We start from the raw sequence: 15,348 nt of genomic DNA, 5'->3' as shown, positions 1-15,348 counted from the left end.
ATGACTACTAGTGCAGAGCATCCTGACTACAAGGAAATGCAGGATTTATTGCATGCAGCTGAACAAGTGGGAAAACATACTTTGCAATGTGGTTTTGATTAATTAGAGGCTTCTTGTAGAGCAGCAGTTACAGGATCTGTGATTCGAAGGCATGCTTGGTTAAAAGAACAAAGTTTACCAGATCATGTTAAGGCAAAATTATTGGATGCACCTTTACAGCAAGACATTTTATTTGGTGTTAAGGCAGAAGAGGTATTAAAGAAAATGGAGGATAAGGCAAAATCTATGCAAACAGTGAAAGATTTATTACAGGTACAGCCACCACGATTTAGCAGAAATTGGCCTACAAAGAATTGGTCCTTTCTAGTGTCAGACAGGCCACAAAGAGGCAGATACAGATGCCCAAGAGGCAGATCTCAGCCCCAAGACTCTTACATACCACGACAGTGGGGTGCTTCAACCCCAAAAGGAGGTGAGGACAAGTCACAACCTTACAGGAAACAGTCCCAATGACTTCCCCCTTCGAATGCCAATCACTTCCCTTTTGGCAGCTCCCTTAGGGAGGAAACTAGCACTTTTTTCTCAAAATTGGCAAACAATCACCCAAGACAAATGGGTTCTGAATATTGTGTCTCAAGGTTACAGGTTCCACTTTCACACTTTACCAAGACTAAAAGGAATGCCAGACCTGCCACAAAATCAATGGGCAGAGGCACAAAAAACAAATTACAGCCCTCATGGACATGAGAGCTATTCAAAACGTGCCACAGCAAGAACAAGGACAAGGATTTTACTCAAGACTGTTCCTGGTCCCCAGAAAGGACAAAGCCTGGAGACCCATACTACACCTTTCTACTCTAAATACTTACCTGGATGTACCGAAATTCAAAATGTTGACACTACAGCAGCTTCTACCCATGCTGGGAAAGAAAGCTTGGCTTGTTACTTTGGACCTCAGAGAGGCATACCTACATGTCCCTATCAGACAAAATTGCAGAAGATACCTCAGATTCATAGCTGGTTCAATGCACTATCAATTCTCTGCACTGCCCTTTGGCTTATCTACTGCGCCCAGGGTCTTCACAAAGTGCCTGGCACCAGTAACTGCATTTTGCAGACAAAAGGGAATTCAAATATATCCATACCTGGACGACTGTCTTATTCAAGCAGAGAGCAAGGACATTCTTCTAAAGCATCTGGCGTTTGTAAAAAAGTTGCTAATTTGCCTAGGGTACACAGTAAACGAAAAGAAGTAAAAACTAGTGCCCTCACAAGAGATAATATTCCTGGGTGCCAGCTTAAATACAACGGCCCAGATGGCTTATCTCACGCCAGACAAACAAGGACAACTGACTCAGTATTTTCAGTTGATGGCAACAAAGTCCCAACTCCATGCAAGAAAAATTCTGCAGGCCTTGGGATTCATGGCATCCTGCATTCTACTAATTCCATATGCCAGACTGCATATGAGGAAATTACAATGGTACCTAAAAAGTGTATGGACTCAACACTCTCACAATTTGGAAACAGTAATACCACTAATTCCCTGCCTACAACAGGAGTTTTGATGGTGGGCACAGGCATGTCACCTCAACAAGGGTCAGCCTTTCACTCTACCCACAGCCAGGCAGACTTTAACAACAGATCCTTCAGATTACGCCTGAGGAGCACACATGGCAGGAAAATGTATTCGGGGCAAGTGGACCACAGACCAAATGCATCTTCACATCAATCAAAAAGAGATGTTGGCTGTACAAAATGCCCTAACAGCTTTCAAGGACCTTCTGCATCCAGGGCAATTATTATTAAAGACAGACAACAACACAGTAATGTGGTACATAAACAAGCAAGGGGGCACTCATTCTTACCCCCTAGGCAGACAAGCCATGACCTTGTGGAACACAGCTCTAACTTATCAAGTTCATCTGCAAGCACAATTCCTGCCAGGAAAGAAAAATACTCTGGCAGACGACTTAAGCAGAAATATCATAGATCCTCACGAGTGGAAACTAAATCCACAAGTCTTCAGCATGAAAACGCAAAAATGCCCAGACATAGATCTTTTTGCCTCCCCACTGAATTGCCAATTCCAAAAATTCTGCACAAGGACTTATCACACACAAGCATGGAAAATTGATGCTCTTTCGTTCAGCTGGAAAAACCTAAAAGTTTATGCCTTCCCATTACTGCCTCTACTTTCAAAGGTACTCCTAAGAGCCAGACAAGAAAAACCACAGATGATCCTGATTGCTCCAGACTGGCCACGCCAGCACTGGTACCCAATCTTAAAGAACTTAGCTCAAGGACCACCATGGATTTGACCTCAAATTCCACACCTTCTGACTCCACAAAACAATCAGATCCTGCGCAATCAGCTCAAAACCTTAAACCCGGCTGCATGGCAGATTCATTAGTCAAACAGACAACACCTCTCTCTAAAGCTGTCATGGATGTCATTTTGGAGGCCAGGAGGCCTAGCACCAGGAAATCTTATTCAGAAAAGTGGAAGAGATTCTGTGCGTGGAACCAGGCTCAAAGCCTTGACCCTCTTGTCCCAAACATTCCTCAGATACTACAATACTTTAACTGAGATGCTGGACAAAGGACTATCCTTCTCATCCATTAAGATCCATGCCTCTGCCATCTTGGCTCATTACAACACAGATCCTCCTATTTTCTCTCATCCATTGCTAAAGCAGTACCTCAGAGGGGCTAAAAACATAAGACCGTCTCGGAGAGCACCAACACCTACTTGGGACCTCAATTTTGTCTTGGAGAAACTCACTTTACCTCCTTTTGAACCAGCCAATTCAGCAGAATTAAAATATGTATCATGGAAAACAGCTCTGCTTCTGGCAATAACCTCAGCACGAAGAGTCTAAGAGTTACAGGCACTAATGGCACTGGAGCCTTTCATCATTTTTCATCAAGACAGGGTTTCTTTAAGAACAAACCCTTCATTTATGCCTAAGGTGGTATCCAGTGTGGCTCTTAACCAAACTATCCACTTGCCAACTTTTTATCCAAATCACCAGAATAAAGGGGAGAGACTTCTTCATTCCTTGGACATTCACAGACAATTACGATTCTACTTGGACAAAACAAAAGCTTTCAGAAAAACTGAGCAATTGTTTGTAGCATATGCTGCAGGATCACATGGAAAGGCTATTTCAAAGCAGACCATTTCAAAGTGGATAGGACACTGTATCCGCTTCTGCTACAGACAGCATGGGAAGCCTGTACCTAGTAACATTAGACCACATTCCACCAGGGCAACTGCCACTTCTACTGCCTACCTTAGAGGAGTACCTACCAAAGATTTCTTGGAAGCTGCAACTTGGAGTTCAGTACACACCTTTACCAAGCATTACCATTTGCCTCTTTATTCTAGATCCAGAGCTGGCTTTGCCACTACAGTGCTGCAGGGCCTCATAGCCACACCAAATCCTCTATAGAACCAGCCACCCTAACTCAGCTTTGGGATTCAACCCAAGTGTAATGACTGCAGCAGTGAAACACGATGAACATAGTACAGTTTTGTACCTACCATAAATGTAGATGTTCGAGTGTCTTCACTGCTGCAGTCCAGGTTACCCACCCGCCATCCCCTCTTTCTTAGCTGGGACTTATCTATACTTCTCAACCCTATACTACCTATGTGGTGTATTTCCTGGTTACTGAAGGTTTTGTTTTTACATTATTGTATGTTTTATTAGCAATATGTATTGCCTACCATGTTTGGGGGCACCTGACATCTGGGGCAAGAAAAACTGAAGAAAATGGCGTCGGGTGCATCTTATATACCCCTGGTGCACTGACGTCAGGGAGGAAGCGACAGCAACCGACGCCGGACCAAGACTTTGGAACTCTGGCCGACTGCGGGCCCGCCTGATGGCAGGATAACCAAAGTGTATTGACTGCAGCAGTGAAGACACTCGAACATCTACATTTATGGTAGGTACAAAACTGTACTTTCCTAAAGTCTCAGGGTTATTCCCAGGATGTACCAGACTACTGACGGGATGATCAATGGGTGTTGCGAATCATATCCAGAGGATATTCAGTTCCCTTCCTGCGAAGGCCAGTTCCAGCCAAATGCCTCCCGGACATTCCACCCATGCAAAGGGAGGCAGGAGCACAGGACATTTCCAAGCTGCTAGAAAAATGAGTCATCCAGCCCATCCCTTCAGACCAGTCCAGATTAGGCATTTATTCCAGGTTCTTTTCTATCCTGCTTTTCCTGCAAGAGAACTACTGGGTGTGCTCAGTAGACCTCCAAGACAGTTACTGTCACATCAGGATGGACAGAAGATCTCTGAGGTTTTTCATCTTCCAGCTGGGGGCCGATCATTACCAATTCAAAGCGCTACCCTTTGGTCTCACCACAGCCCCCAGGATGTTCAACGAAGTGATGGCGGTGGTAGCAGCTCACCTGCGGCTGCAGGGCTTCCTGGTCTTCCCCCTGCCTGGATGATTGGCTCCTTTCCTCCCCCTCCAGGCATCAACTCTGCCAAGCCAGGGATTTCCTCATCCAAACCCCCCCACCAGTTGGGTATCACCATCAGTCTGAACAAATCCCTGTTAGAACTGGTTCAAGTTCTCGACTTCAATGGAGCTCAGTTGGACACCATTCAGACCAAGGTTTTCCTGACACGCGACAGACCTCAGTCCCTCAAACTTCATGGCTGGCATATTCTTCAGGTCCCATCTCCTCCAACGGAGTTTAAGAGCATTGGGGTTCATGGCGGCCATGATCACCCTTGTTCCCACAACTTGGTTGCACATGAGGGTACTCCAATGGACTCTGGCAGTCCACTGGTCATTTGTAAATCTACCACAGTCACATCCTGTTCATCTCTTGCAAGCATGCACAGATTCTCTTCTGTGGTGAATTTAGTCCCTTGATCTGCTTTGGGGTCAGCCTTTCATTTTTCCCACCCCTCTGACCATGGTGACCACGAACACCTCCCTGCTCGGGTGAGGGGGCATTGCTTGGGAAGAACAGTTTAAGGCACATGGTCTTCCCTGGAGACACAGTTGCATATCAGCGTCCTGGAGATGAAGGCAGTGCCTTTGGCATTACAAGCCCTTCATGCCCATCTTCCCCTAGGGACGATTGCCATTCAGACAGACAACATGTCAGTAGTCTGGTACATCAACATACAGGGTAAACCAGGTCCTACAATCTTTGTCATGAAGCCATGAGATTGTGGGAGTGGGTGATCTCCACCTGCCATTTTCTGGTGGCAACGCACATTCTGGGGAGGTCCAACATTCTAGTGGACAGGCTCAGCAGGTCTTTCCTCATGCCTTACAAGTGGTATCTGCATCCTTCAGTAGCAAAACAGATCTTTCTAAAGTGGGGAAAGGCTTGCTACGATCTCTTTGCCTCTCCTTCCAATGTAAAGTGCAGCAAGATTTTTGCTCTGATCCCCCCTCTGGGGGAGTCCCCCAGAGACTCTCTGGTTTATGCTTGACCCTCCAGTCTCCTCTATGCTTATCTTGCACTTCCCCTGATTCCGAATTCCATTCAGAAAGTGCAATGGCTGGGGAGCTCAGTCATCCTCATTTCTCCCTTTTGGCCTCGCCAATTATTGTGTCCTCCCTGGACATTGGATCTGGTTTCAGATCACCTTTTTCATTCTTCAGGGGTTCCACATCCAGATCTGGCCAGTCTGAAGCTCACTGCTTGTCTGCTCCAGTTCCCATGATAGTTAGGACTCCTGAGCTATCTTCTCCAGTTAATAAGATCTTGGTAGTGGCTCGCATATCTTCCATGAGGAAGGTCTACTCAAGTAAGTGGAAGCATTTCTCAATTTGAGCATCTCAATGGGATTTGTAACCTGTCACTGCTCCGATTCCTGTTGTCTTAGAGTTCCTGACAGGCATTTTTCAAAAGGGTGCCAGTTCCTCTCCTTTTAAAGTTCATCTGGTGGTTATTTCCAATTTCCACATAGGGGAGAATTCAGCTTCTCTAGCCTCTTCTAAGCTCTGCAAAGCCTTTCTCAAGGGTACCTTTCTTTTTAAGCCACCGATCAAGGATCCTACACCCCCTTGAGACCTTACTCTGGTACTCCAAGCCTTGGTTTCTTCCCCCTTTGAACCTGCTGCTTCAGTGGATCTACAGTTTCTGTCTTTGAAGACAGCTTTCCTAATTGCTATAAAAGAGTGTTGGAGCTTCAGGCCTTATCAATTAAGCCTCCTTACATGATCTTTCATAAAGACAGGGTATGTTTGTGCACTAACCCTTCCTTTCTGCTGAAAGTAGCCTCAGAATCAAATATCAAGCAGGTTATCAACCTCCCTGTCTTCTTTCCGTACTTTCAGAATAAGGGAGAGTATAAATTGCACCTGCTGGATGTTCACAGACAGTTCCGTTTTTACTTACACAGGACAAAGGCCTTTCGCAACTCTGATCAACTTTTTGTTTCCGACTCCAAGGCCTTTCTAGGGATACCTGTATTTAAGGTTACCATTGCTCATTGGATTTCTCAGTGTTTTCTTTTGTTCTATTCAAATAAAGGATTTTCCCTGCTAGGTCAAGTTAAGGTGCATTCTACTTGGGCTGTGGCTACTTCAGCTACCTTTTGGTCCAGAGTTTCCTTGGATGACATCTGCTCTGCGGCTACCTGGGCATCTTCACATTCTTTTGTCTCCCATTACATGTTGGACCTTCTCTCCAGACATAGGGCATCCTTTGGCTCTGCTGTGTTATGGAATACCCTTCCATGAAGGCCTCCCAGGTGTTTAGTAGCTGGGGACTCTGTCCCACAGGTTGAAGAGCAAATGAAGACAACAACTTCAGATAAAGAAGTTATGTACTCACCGTAACATTCCATCTGAGTTGTTGGTTTTCATTTGTCTTCAACCATCCCTCCCTCCTTCCCCCTGCCTTATATGGGATGTGTGGTGGTCCGGCTGGAAAAGACATGGCCTTTCTCTTGGCATAAATGGTCATTCCTTGTAATACTTTCTGGGTTATTTTACCAAGGGATAAAACACTGTGTCAGGTTGGGTTGCTAGGGTGAGCAGCAAACTCAATCTGAAGGGAGGAAGGAAGCAGGGGGCATTGTGGGTAGGGGAGGAGCTTGGAGCTCAGATCCGATGCTTGAGAAATGCGGTTGAGTCAGATCTGTCCCGGATCAGTGTCCCACAAGATGAAGACAGATGAAGAGCAACAACTCAGATGGAACATTATGGTGAGTGCATAACTTATTTTTTCTTTTGTTAGCGTATACTAAACATAACCTAGTTTTGGACCTTTCCAAATGTATGTTTCAGCATTTACAAATTTGAGGGTGAGCACATTGTAATTAAAAGACCTTTTGACAACCAGCTTGTCAGCTGCTGGGGCTTGTTTAAATTAGTGTAAATGCCAGATATTTATTTTTTTCATTGGGCTTGGTACTTTTGAGTAAGCAGTGCAAACCATGTCAGAGTTATTATTCATGCTTTCCTGTCATTATTTGTAGGAGGACCCTTGTATTCTGTCTGACTTCTTGACATTGTTTAAGTTTGGTTATAGTGATGCAACTTGGGGACTGAGAATATGAACAGGACAGCTTTTCTTTGTTTTGTCATTTTACCAGTAGTTCTGCTTAACTCTGTTCATGGAAAGTTCTAAAAGGAAATACAAAATGACACCATTTTCTGCCATAGAGTTCTGTTTGTACTTTTCTTTTTGTCACTTATTGAGTTGTAAATTGCTTTTAGAAAAATTTATTTTAAAAGGTCAAAACATTAACACTTTCATTTAGTAAGCTTCTTTTGTAAATTTTCAGCAGTCGGGGTAAAGTACAAGTACTGCTGGTTAAAGTTTGTGCAAGTCTTTTGAGCAGTCATTCTCAACACATTAAGAAACAAACTCCAACGTTGTGGAGTTTATTGCATGACAGCTTTTACTACATTAGAGTTTGACTTGTACATTGGTGCTGCTGTCATTGATTTGCTGTCAGTCATTTAGTTTCTGCTGTATGGTTCCGTGCCTTGCACCTTGAATGATATCTTCCTGCTGTTTCTATGAGATGTTTGCCATGCCCAATGGGACTTGTTTTTGGAAGTGTTGAGCTGTCCCAATTCTTGCAGTTCCCTGTGAACTTTGGCTTTCCATTCTGTGATGTTCTTCGTGTTTCACTGTTGCAGTCATCACATTTGGGTTAATCTTGACAGGGTAGCCCTCGGCCAGCCCAAATACCAGAGACTTAGTATTTCTGCGTCGGTTGCTGTCACTTGAGGACTGACGTCAGGTCATCAGTAATATAAAGTAAGGCAGCCGACACCATTACATCAGTCTTTCTTGCCATGGAGCCCGAAGTAGAAGCAGTTCGTACAAGTGCTGGTCGGCCGCTACCTGAGTTTTCGTTTCCGAATTGAAGTTGAAGTCTTCTAAAGCTAAGTACCCCGTTGGGGATCCTTTTTTCTTGCACTAACCGATGTCAGAAAAAGTTAATAATTGTCTCACCTGTGGAAAGCAAATACCACACAGAGACTTCCACTCTTACTGCATAACTTGTCTAGGCCCAGAACACGAAGTCCCCCGTTGTTGCTTCTGTGCTTTGTTCATTGCCAGAACTATCAGTCGTTGGGCCCTTATTGTAGCCAGATATTTTCATTTACAATCCTCGAATTCCGATATGGCTTTGGTAAGCCATCTGACAGCAGATCTTCTGAAAAAAACATAAAGATAAAGACAGAGACAAACTGCAAAGGTCCAAACCTACCGACGATGCTTCCGTTAAGCTAGTCATCAGTTCTCCAGTACTCAGTGAGGCACTTTCGCAGCCCCTGATGCCCGCTTCACTTGATTCGCAGGCCACTACCGAGACCCTTTTGGAGTCTGGTATGCTGCAAAACTCTTCTTCGTCTAAGGATCCTGCAGTCGTCTCTACCTTGCATGGGTCCAGAGCAGCTGAGCAGGCAACTGGCTTCAGAGGAAGTCCTTTGCACCACCGAATCTCGACACAAACCAACGTCATCTTTCGTGACTACCATTCTTTCAAAAACAACCGAGTTCCGTAGGCCCACGGTTCGAACCACACCCAAGAAACCGACTACCCACTCTCAGGCGCCTGCTTCTTTGCCTCAGTCTCAAATGCTTAAAATGGCAGAAGACCTTATCATGCTGATCAGGGGAAGCCAAGCCACCCCCTCAATCATACTGATTAGGGGAAGCCAGGCCACCCCCTCAGAAAGGAAAAGAGATCTGTCCCCAGTAGTTTTGTCTGAACAAAAGTCAGATGAATCTGATGCCTCTGACTATGAAGACATGCAACCCCTCTCCACTTATGAGGCTTCCGATGCAGAGAAATCCATTCAATCAGCCTCTCCCCCAGAGGATTTTTCCTTTGGGGAAACCCTGCATACTTTAAGGGAACATTTCCAATAGGAGAGTCAGGACTACCTTCAGTCTAAAAAGAGACTCAGGGAATTCCTAGATCTTCCACAACACAGACCCTTGGCCATCCCCCCAGTCCTGAATGTGGTGCATGATGTTTTCCTTGAATCCAGCCTGACTCTTGACCCCTGACACCCTACCTCCTGCTCCCAGAAAACCAGATAGGTACTACAAAGTCCTTGACTGACACAAATACCTTTTTAAAAATCCAACAGCTGACCCTGAGGTCATTTTTCAAGGGCCAAAATGGATTAAAGCAACCTCTGCTAAGAATCCCAACCCCTCAGACAGGGATTCCAGAGCATTGGACAGATTAGGTAAAAAAGTACACACCTCAGCTACTCTTGCTATCAGGGCAATAAATTGCCAGTTCCATATGCTTAAATATCAGCAACATAACTTGGAACTCCTTAAACAAAAAGTGTCTTCCTTTCCCGCTAAAGATTTACAAGACTTAATGCATTCTGCAAGTCAAGTAACTAAACACACTTTGCTCTGTGGTTTTGATGCCCTAGAAGCTTCTTGCAGGGCAGCAGTCACTGGATCTGTCATTAGAAGACATGCATGGCTTAAGGAACAACCCCTGCCAGAACATGTCAAATCTAAATTGTTGGATGCCCCCTTGCACAAAGATAGCTTATTTGGCACTAAGGCAGAAGACGTCTTAAAAAAGATGGAAGAAAAAGCAAAATCTATGCAAACAGTTAAAAATTTCTTACAGGTCCAGCCCCCTAGGTTCAGCAGGCATTGTCCCTCCAAGCACTGGTCCTTTCCTGCTCCAAGTAGACAGGCCCAGTCTAGGCCCCGTGGAAACAGACCCCTCAGACAGCAGCCCCAGGGAATGCAGAGATCTAAGCAGTGGACTACCTCCACTTCAAAACCAGGAAATTCTAAGCCACCCCCTTATAGTAAAAACTCACAATGACTCACCTCCTCCCGACCTCCCCTCTGCCCACCTTCACTTATCCCTAGGAGGAAAACTCTCCTTTCACTCAAGCACCTGGGCCACCATTACCAAGGACCAATGGGTTCTGAACATTGTGTCTCATGGTTACAAATTCTCCTTCCACACCCTTCCAACCCCAAAAGGGTTCCCAGATCTACCACCAAATCAGTGGGCAGAGGCTCAAAAGCAAATCTATTCACCTCTCTCTTTGAGGGAAGTAGAGCACGTTCCTGCAGAACTTGCTTCTACTCCAGACTTTTTCTGGTGCCCACAAAAGAGGGGACCTGGTGCCCCAACCTCGATCTATCCATTCTAAACACCTTCCTGGTGATCCTAAAATTCTAAATGCTCACCCTCCAGCAGCTGCTACCCATGCTGTCCAAGGACGCTTGGCTAGCCACCCTAGATCTACCTCCACATTCCTATCAGGGAATCATGCAGGAAATATCTCCGCTTCACGGCAGGATCTCAACACTTTCAGTTCTCTGCACTTCCCTTTCGCTTATCTACTGCTCCAAGAGTTTTCACAAAATGTCTGGCTCCAGCCATTGCCTTTTGCAGACAAAGAAATATTCAAATTTACCCCTACTTAGATTACTGCCTTATTCAGGCAGACAGACAAGAAAAGTTGCTCTAGCACTTGGCCTTTGTAAAGACCCTGCTAACCTCCCTAGGGTACACAATCAACGAAAATAAATCAAAACAGGTGACCACCCAAAGGATAATCTTCCTGGGAGCAAGCCTGGACACAGCATCCCAGATGGCATACCTTACACCAAAGAAACAAATTTTCCTGACAGCCTACTTCTCTCAGTTGGCCACCAGGCCCCAGCTTTCTGCAAGGCAAATCCTGCAAGCTCTGGGGTTCATGGCATCTTGCATACTCCTCATTCCACATGCCAGACTGCATATGAGGAAACTTCAGTGCTACCTAAAGAGCCTTTGGTGTCAAAAGTCTCAAGACCTGGAAAGTCTTCTACCTATAATTCCTTGCCTCAGAAAGGAATTTCTTTGGTGGGCAACAGCATGCTCCCACAACAAGGGACCGCCCTTTTCCCCACTCCCTGCTGCCCAGACCCTCACCACAGATGCATCATACTATGCTTGGGGTGCACATCTGGATGGCAGGTGCATACAGCCTCAGCAAATCCCCCTGCACATCAGTCAAAAACAGATGATGGCTGTGCAGCATGCCTTGATAGCTTTCAAACCCCTTCTCTCTCCAGGGGTTCTCCTCATCAAAACAGACAACACTACTGTGATGTGGTACATCAACAAGCAGGGAGGGACTCGCTCCTACCCTCTGTGCAGGCTGGCCATGACCCTTTGGCTCACAGCCTCTTCCATGCAACTACACCTGTTAGCACAATACCTACCAGGCTCTCTCAACTCCCTGGCAGACCAATCAAGCAGAAACCTTCTGGACCCACACGAATGGCAGCTCAACAGAAGTACCTTCACCCTTATAACTCAGAAATGGGGAACTCCGAAGGTTGACCTCTTTGCCTCTCACACCAACCATCAACTCAGCAAATTCTGCACCGGGGAGCATCACTGCATGGCTTGGAAAATGGATGCCCTGTCCTTCCCTGGGTCAACCTCTTGGTCGATGCTTTTCCTCCCCTACCTCTCAATCCCAGAGTACTGCTCAAAATAAGGGAGTAAAAACCAGGGACCATTCTTATAACTCCAGACTGGCCCTGACAACACTGGTACCCCTTGCTGCTCAGCCTGTCCCCGCTGCCTCCATGGCATCTTCCTCAGATTCCAAACCTCCTAACCCAGAGGGAAGGGAAATTCATGCATCCCCAATTGCAGACACTCAATTTGGCTTATTCCCTAACCCCAGACCAATCTGCCATCCTCAGTAATCAGGTTCTGGATGTTATCCATGAGGCCAGATGCCCTAGCACCAGAAAATCTTATGCAGATAAATGGAAAAGATGCTGCACCTGGATCCAGGCTAAGGGGGCCAATATGGCGCAGCCCTCCGTCCCTCTCATCCTGGTTTACTTAGCTGACCTACTACACAGTGGTGTCTCTTTCTCCTCTATAAAAATTCATGCTTCTGCTATTTCTGCTAATTTTCCCACTAAGCAGCCCCTCTTCTCACATCCTTTGATCAAACAGTTCCTCAGAGGGACTAGCAACTTGAGACCCCCCAGAAGGGCACCAACACCAGCTTGGGACCTTAACTTTGTCTTGGAAAAGCTCATCCTGCCTCCTTTTGAACCAGCTTCTTCTGCAGAGCTAAAATTTCTCTCCTGGAAGACAGCATTCCTTCTGACCATCACTTCAGCCAGAAGAGTCTCTGAGCTGCAAGCACTCATGGCTGTGGAACCCTTCATCATCTTCCATGCAGACCGGGAATCTCTCAGAGCTACCCATCCTTCATGACCAAAGTGGTGTCCAATGTAGCTCTCAACCAATCCATTCATTTGCCACATTTCTTTCGTAATCCCAAGAACAAAGGGGAAAGGATTCTTCACTCTCTAGATGTGCATAGACAGGTCAGATACTATCTGGACAGGACTAAATCCTTCAGAAAGTCTGATCAATTGCTGGTTAGCTTTGCTAAAGGGGCAGAAGGCAAAGCCATCTCCAAGCAAACCATTTCCAAATGGATAGCACACTGCATCCATTTCTGCTACAAACAGCATGGCAAGCTTCCCCCCAAGGGGGTCAGGACACACTCCACCAGAGCAGCTTCCACCTCTACAGCGTTCCTCAGAGAGTCCCCACCACGGATATCCTGGAGGTTGCCACCTGGACATCTGTTCACACTTTTACCAAGCATAACCACCTGCCTCTCTTCTCCAAATCCAGGGCAAGGTTTGCCTCTGCAGTCTTGCAGGGCATCCTAGCCAGCCCCTAGCTTCCTTGACTACCTCCACCCATTTCCTCAGCTTTGGGAATCTACCCAAATGTGATGACTGCAGCAGTGAAACACAAAGAACATCATACAGTTGTGTACACTTACCATAAATGTAGATTGTTGAGTGTATTCACTGTTGACGTCCTGGTTTCCCTCCCTCCATCCCCCTTTTTTCTCTTTCTCTGTTACCATTCTTCCTTGTTCTCCTTTCCTTACAAGGGACATATTGGTATTTATTTTCCACTGGTGGGGTTCTTCCACCAGAACCTGGCCTCCTACTTTGGGGGCTCCTGACAGGTTAGGGCAAGAAAAACTGATGTAATGGCGTCGGCTGCCTTACTTTATACTACTGATGATCTGACGTCAGTCCTCAAGTGACAGCAACTGATGCAGAAATACTAAGTCTCTGGTATTCGGGCTGGCCGAGGGCTACCCTGGCAGGGATAACCCAAATTTGATGACTGCCACAGTGAATACACTCGAACATCTACATTTATGGTAAGTGTACACAACTGTACTTTTTGCATTCTTATGAGACTTTGAGGATTTGTCTTAAAGGTTCTCATGATTACTGAGTTGGGCTGGTTGTTTCTGTTGTCTGATTGTGCCTATGACATTTACTAATGCTGATATCTGCACGGTTCTTTTTGGGCCACTCTGTTTTAAATTCCTCTGTTGTTTTTCTCTCATCTTCAGCTGTTTTTTTCTAATGCTGGAAGCGAACTGCTAAGCTTTAACCAGCATTTAACATTTTTCTGAAAGATATGAAGAGAATTTAATTGGATCTTCTTACGTTTGGTGAACATACAAGATGTATTTTAACTACAAATGCTGCTGTATTTATAGATGGAAACTAATTTCTTCTTCTTAAAATTGGATGTTATTTGTTATTTTAACAGCAAGTAGCACTCCAAGGAACCATACACTGAATACAGCCCCCAATCTGCTAATTATGTAAAGCTAGCATTTTCCTTATTAAATTCTTCACTGTTCTATTCTGGATGTTTTTTTTTTTGTTTTTTGTTTTTTTGCCAGGTTAATGATTAGACTATGGGAAACAAATAATTTATACATGTCTGTTATATCATTTGTGTGGCTCCTGGTTTTATAAGTCCAGAAACTGAACATTTCTTCTGTCCTAGTTTATAAGGATTGTTCTCAGGCCACCCCAGCTCTGTGGTGCAGAGGGGTAAAGCCCTTCTAGATGGCCCAAGTTCAGATAGCTGCACAAGCGTTCGAAGTGGAACATAGATGGCTCTAGCAGTGATGAAAGTACTTGTGTCACCACTGCAAAAAGGCTACCTTGGTGGCAACTGTGCCCTGGCTAGTTCTTGCCCAGTAGGGGAATTCATGAATTCTGGTGGCTCCCTGTCCCCGTGGGGAATGAGTGGGCATCAAAGCTCCCAACCAAATGGGGAATGAATAGGAAGCTCAGGCAACAGCTCCATGGCACAAATAAGATATACAGAAAAAATTGTTCTCTGCCTATCTTGGTGTAGGTTTACCTCAGAGTTTGATTTACAGACTGCCGTATGCTGCTAGCATACTGCTTGCTATCCCTATATATCCTGATTATAACTGAGTAAATTATTATTTGCAAATACTTAACTTTTTTGCTGATAATTTGCAATGAAATTATATGAACACACTATGAAATTAAATGTAGCAACCTGTAGTTAACCTGTTGAAGGCTTACCATTTGTTGGACCTAGTTAATAGGATTTGGAATGCTGTACATTTAAGAAATCAGTCTAGAGTATCCCAGGGAAAGCAACAATTTAAAATTTGTCACTGATTTTATCAAAACAAGTGCATCATTATTATCTTAATGTTTATAAATATGTAAATATTAATTAATATTAGTATATAAATATTCATTTTAAATCTACGTCCCAAGGCAACAGAAGCTTGTATGTTGACTCATTGGATTCCACCACATAAACATGTTGATGTTTTACATACCTCGCAACCTCTTAGAGCAAGAAATCTGGACAAAGCCATACATAAAAGTGAGACAAAGGCCCAAAAATAGGGACTATTTTTAAATATTGCTCTTACAAACTTAAAAAGTTGATAGAATAACAGGTTTTGCATTAGCATGAATTTTCTGAAGGGTAAGAATCCTGAAACTTA

At 44.8% G+C, this 15,348-nt stretch overlaps 1 protein-coding gene across 1 annotated transcript in view; it reads left to right on the top strand.

Annotated features, from left to right (window-relative positions):
• The window catches only part of LOC122798217 (dol-P-Man:Man(7)GlcNAc(2)-PP-Dol alpha-1,6-mannosyltransferase-like), an 81,191-nt gene that overhangs the window by 60,236 nt on the left and 5,607 nt on the right, over window positions 1-15,348 (top strand). The gene's annotated exons all lie outside the window — the stretch shown is intronic.

The sequence above is a fragment of the Protopterus annectens genome, chromosome 3.part1, assembly GCF_019279795.1.
Source record: "Protopterus annectens isolate FY-2018-M chromosome 3.part1, PAN1.0, whole genome shotgun sequence".
Classification (NCBI taxonomy): Eukaryota; Metazoa; Chordata; order Ceratodontiformes; family Protopteridae; genus Protopterus; species Protopterus annectens.
The sequence above is the reverse complement of the archived record's forward strand: the minus strand, read 5'-3'. Positions and strand labels throughout refer to the sequence as shown.